Source organism: Centropristis striata, chromosome 15, assembly GCF_030273125.1.
Source record: "Centropristis striata isolate RG_2023a ecotype Rhode Island chromosome 15, C.striata_1.0, whole genome shotgun sequence".
Lineage (NCBI taxonomy): Eukaryota > Metazoa > Chordata > Actinopteri > Perciformes > Serranidae > Centropristis > Centropristis striata.
The window spans coordinates 1126783-1132894 of NC_081531.1; positions in this window are offsets into that span (position 1 = coordinate 1126783).

The window sequence follows — 6112 nt, forward strand, 5'->3', positions numbered from 1 at the left end:
GGGGCAGTGTGTGTGTGTGTGTGTGTGTGTGTGTGTGTGTGTGTGTGTGTGTGACGTTTATTTGAAGTGACAGCGTTTGTAAAGCTGATGGTTTTATTCTGATACTGGGGGAGAAATTGAGCAACATCAAATATTGACCAGTGACGAGAAGGAAGGCCAGTCATGGGCACTGTGTGTGTGTGTGTGTGTGTGTGTGTGTGTGTGTGTGTGTGTGAGTGTGTGTGTGTGTGTGTGTGTGTGTGAGTGTGTGTGTGTGTGTGTGTGTGTGTGTGTGTGGGTGGTACCAGTACCAGCTGTTGAACACTTGTTGTTTGTAATGATGAGTCTTGTCTGATAAGCAGCTTTTGCAGCAGAATGGCTTACTGGATGGTTTCAACACACACACACACACACACACACACACACACACACACACACACACACACACACACACACACACACATGATCACGTACGTTTGTGAGGAACCTCGTACTCATGAGTGGTACCAACTTGACCTTAAATAAACCGACAGCGTTCCTCTGATCCGTGGGTTCTCTAGAGCAGTAGTTCTCAACCTTTTTGAGTGGCGACCCCCAATTTAACATGCATGTTGACCGCGACCCCCACTCACTGAACACAATCTCACACACACAGTTCAGATCACCCAAAAAAGAAACAAAATTACCAAAAAAAGGAAACAAAATGACCAAAAAAGACACAAATTGATCAAAAAAGACACAGAATGACCCAAAAAGATACAAAATTACCAAAAAAAAGACACAAAATCACCCAAAAAAGAAACAAAATGACCAAAAAGACACAAATTAACTAAAAAAAGACAGAAAATGACCAGAAAAAGGAAACAAAATGACCAAAAAACACACAAATTGACCACAAAATGATCTAAAAAAGACGCAAAAAAGACACAAAATGACCAAAAAAAACCATGAAGTGACCAAAAAGACTAAAACACATTAACACATGAACACTTTAACACAGTGGAGACAGAGCTGACTTCCAAAATGATTTGGCGACCCCCAGAAATCATCTCGCGACCCCAATTGGGGTCCGGACCCCAAGGTTGAGAATAGCTGCTCTAGAGGAACTCTGCTGTTTGTCTGGTTTCTGTTGGCAAACCAACTCTGGTGGACAAAGAAGAGAACTCTGCTGCTGGACGTAAAATGACCAAAAAAGATGTAAAGTTTTTAAAAAGACGTAATATCACATAAGATGTGAAAAAAAAAAAAGACGTAAAATACTGTCAGACTGATAGTTTGATACTAATTGTACCTTAAAAAACAAGTCAGAAGTTTGGAGTTTCATTCATCTAATAACTATTAACCGTTAACGTTTGGGTGGAATCTGCCTTCATCAGTAACATCCAGTATCTCTCTGTGTAATCTTTGCATGTAAACTGCTGATTAAAAGACAAACAGACCAACTGTGTCACCAGATGACTGATGGACAAATGTCCCCTAATCCACTAAACGCCATTTAGAGAAGAGACGATAATGACATGATGATTAAAAGTCCTCAGAGACAAACTGATGATTAGACGAGCTGCTCCACCTCCTGATGGAGGGAGAGAGAGAGAGGGGGGGGGGGGGGGGGGGGGGGGGGGGGGAGAGAGAGAGAGAGAGAGAGAGAGAGGGAGAGAGAGGGAGAGAGAGAGAGAGAGAGAGGGAGAGAGAGAGAGAGAGAGAGGGAGAGAGAGAGAGAGCAAGAGAGAGAGAGAGAGAGGGAGAGAGAGAGAGCAAGAGAGAGAGAGAGAGAGAGGGAGAGAGAGAGAGCGGGAGAGAGAGAGATGGAGAGAGAGAGAGAGAGAGAGAGAGAGAGAGAGATAATTACACAAGTTTTCTATGAATATTAAATAATAGAAGTTTATTTTCGGCACAAATCAAGTAAAACGATGGTTAAAATTAACACCGTTTTTAGATTTCTTTTAGTTTTTCAGTGATTTTCTTTATGTGGCAACATTTAACATCTTTACTTCGTCTTGTTTTTATGTTTATCTTCCTGTTTGCTGCTGTAAACACAGAGGAGCTGCAGGGAGGAGGACTCGGGGATCGAGTCAATAACCTGATGGTTTATCTCCACATCAGCCTCTGACTAATCAATACAGGCCTGTCCTCCCCCAGTCTGTGTAAGAACACAGCATGACTCGTGAGGACATCGTGTCCCTCGCCAACAGATGACCTCACGCCGCAATTATTACTTTAGATATATTTAGATATAATTATGACAGAGTGACTGTCTGTACCTGAGGGTTTATAGATCTGAAACATAATGACGATACTCCGAGTTTAATTAAACACCTGAACTGTCTCATTCCATTAACCTCAAACATTATTGTTACCGAACTAGAGTCTGACTTGGTTTCTAGTGACTCGAGTCTCAGCCATCCGTCCTCTGGATGCTCCAGGTCTCTAGTCTGGATGCTCCAGGTCTCTAGTCTGGATGCTCCAGGTCTCTAGTCTGGATGCTCCAGGTCTCTAGTCTGGATGCTCCAGGTCTCTAGTCTGGATGCTCCAAGTCTCTAGTCTGGATGCACCAGGTCTCTAGTCTCTGGATGCTCCAGGTCTCTAGTCTGAATGCTCCAGGTCTCTAGTCTGGATGCTCCAGGTCTCTAGTCTGAATGCTCCAGGTCTCTAGTCTGGATGCTCCAAGTCTCTAGTCTGGATGCACCAGGTCTCTAGTCTCTGGATGCTCCAGGTCTCTAGTCTGGATGCTCCAGGTCTCTAGTCTGAATGCTCCAGGTCTCTAGTCTGGATGCACCAGGTCTCTAGTCTCTGAATGCTCCAGGTCTCTAGTCTCTGAATGCTCCAGGTCTCTAGTCTGAATGCTCCAGGTCTCTAGTCTGGATGCTCCAGGTCTCTAGTCTGGATGCTCCAGGTCTCTAGTCTGGATGCTCCAGGTCTCTAGTCTGAATGCTCCAGGTCTCTAGTCTCTGAATGCTCCAGGTCTCTAGTCTGGATGCTCCAGGTCTCTAGTTTCTCTCACTAACATCATCAACATGAAGAACTTTGGGCTCATTGGATCCACAAGAGTCTCAGCTTTACACTCAGACCTGATTTATGCAGCTCACAGACTGTTTAGGACCCCAGGATGCACAAAGACCCACACACAAGAGGACACAACAACACATTTACTACAGGAGAAACACTGACTGTTATCAGCATAAAGTGGGCATGTCAGTAAAGAGGAGACTCGTGGGTTATCAACATAAAAAACATTTCCGAAATAAACATTTTAGAAAAATCTGTTGCCTCTCAACTACACAACCACCTCACCACCAACAATATCTACGAGCAGTTTCAATCCGGTTTCTGTCCACAGCACCGAAACAGCACTCCTCAAAACCACAATGAGCTTCTATAGCCTCTGATTCTGGTTTCCTCTCCATACTCATCCTTCTCCATCTCACTCAACACCCTCCTGGACAGACGTTCATCCATAGGCATCACCCACTCCCCTCGCCTGGTTCACTTCTTACCTTTCCTGCCGCACACAATTCATCCACCTGAAATCCCACAAGTCCCACACTTTCCCTGTTCCTGCCGGTGTGCCCCAGGGATCTGTCCTGGGGCCCCTCCTCTTCATTATCTACTTACTCCCTCTCGGTCAGATTTTCCGCAAACACAACATACTTTTCCACTGCTACGCGGATGACACCCAGCTCTACCTCTCTACCAAACCCTCCTCATCCCTTCCACCGACCTCCCGTACCCTCTGTCTGCAAGAAATCCATTCTTGGTTCTCCTCCAACTTCCTCAAACTTAACAGCTCTAAAACTGAAGTCCTCCTGGTACACAGCAAAATCTGTAATGTTGTTTTTTCAGTGTTAATAATTTTGAGTTGGTGAGTGTTGATTTTGGAGTTGTTTTAACACTTGTAGTGATCAAAAAGCTCTGCCACCTGAGTTAGATTCAGGTTTTTTTTTCAGATTTTGTGACATGTATGTTCGGCTAAAGACAGAATGCACTTTTAATGTATCGTAAAACAAAACAATGAATGTTAATTATCACATTAGTGAAATGAAATAACATGATTTTAGGGTTAAAAGTACACTTTAATGTGCCAAAGTCACACAATGAATGTTAAAAATTAACGCTCAGTGAAAGGGAATGACAAAATTTCAAGTTAAAAGTGCACCTATGTGGTGTCATAAAACAACACCAAGGGTGTCAAATATTTAACACTATTAAAGAGTTAAAATATTAACACTTTTCAAAGTGTAATTTTAACTCAGAATCCGTGAGAACTATATAAACTCAGAAAAAGTGTTAAATTTAACACTCTGTGAGTTGAATTCACACTCCAGATTTTGCTGTGTAGGCACCTCCTCCACTCTCTCCAGATCTAACAGCTCCTCCATCTCCATCAACACCTCCACCGTCCCTCCCTCCCCTCAGGTAAAGAGTCTGGGTGTCATCCTCGACAGTACTCTCTCTTTTCACTCACACATCAGTAACTTAACCCGGTCTGCATACTTCCACCTACGCAACATCTCTCGTCTCCGTCCCTCTCTCCCTCCACACACCACTGCCATCCTCGTCCACAGCCTCGTCACCTCCTGGATTGACTACTGCACCTCCCTGCTCCTGGTGTCCCCAACAAAACCCTCCAGAACCTGCAGCTCCTCCAGAACTCTGCATCATAACCCGACTCCCACCATCACCACATCACCCCCATCCTGCAAGAATCCACTGGCCTCCAATAAAACACCAGATCAACTTCAAAATACTCCTCATCACCTTCAAAGAGCTTCACAACCTGGCTCCACCGTACATCTCGGACAGTAATACACATACGAATATATATATATACATATATATGTATATATATATTCGTATGTGTATTACTGTCCGAGATATATACATATATATATATACATACATATATATATATATACATATATACATATATATATATATATATACATATATATATATACATATATATATACATACACATATATATATATATATATATATATATACACACATCTCGGACCGTAATACACATACGAATATATATATATACATATATATCATATCATATATATATATGTATATATGATGTGGCGTAAAGTCATTCTAAAACATTCTGATGTTTTATCACAACAATAATCCTCAAACTGCTTCATATAAATGTTTATAGACTCTCACTGTTTATCACCATCACATCCTTTCTTCCTTCCCTCCTTCCTCGCTCCCTCCCTAATTCCTTCCTTCCTTCCTTCCTTCCTTCCTTCCTTCCTTCCTTCCTTCCCTCCTTCCCTAGTAATAAACAGTAAATATTAGCTGTTTGTCCAGTTTGTATTCTGGTGTTTTATAGAAACAATAATCGTGAATCTGTCTAATATAATAATATAATAATATAAATGTTTAGTTCCTCTCAGTGTTTCACGTGTTTCTCTCTGAGTGTTTCAGTAAAAAGTGATTTTGCAGCGTATTGATTATGGATCGATCAGTGACAGTGTGAGCGCTGACTCAGCAGCTGATCAGCATTAATCGTGGTGTCCTTGGATCAGTTCCCTGAGGAACTCCTCCCAGATTAAAGTCGTTAATAACCTTAATAATTACACACAGGGTGTTGTAATAACCACGGGACTCCATTCATTCCTATGAAAGGTCTTCAGTTTGTACAATAAAACCCAGTTTGTATTTTCCTCCCTCCAACCAACAGGTTTCTATTTTAATGAAGCATAATTTATTCACTTTAATAAAACCATTAAATCATTTAACAAAGAGTTTTATCAAAGTCTGTAAATATTAAAGAGATTCTGAGGAAACATTTTATTATCCGACATATTTCTTTGTCTCTGTGAATGAGCTTCCTTCCTTCCTTCCTTCCTTCCTTCCTTCCTTCCTTCCCTCATTTCCTCATTCCCTCCCCCCTTCTTTTCTCGCTCCCTCCCTCTTTTCTTCCTTACTCGCACCCTCCTACGGTCCCTCCCTCCTTCCTTCCTTCCCTCAGTCCCTTCTTCCCTCCTCCCTTCCTTCCTTCTTACTTACTTACTTACTTACTTACTTATTTCCTTCCCTTATTCCCTCCTTCCTTCCTTCCCTCCATCCCTTCTTCCCTTCTTCCTTCCTTCCTTCCTTCTTACTTACTTACTTATTTCCTTCC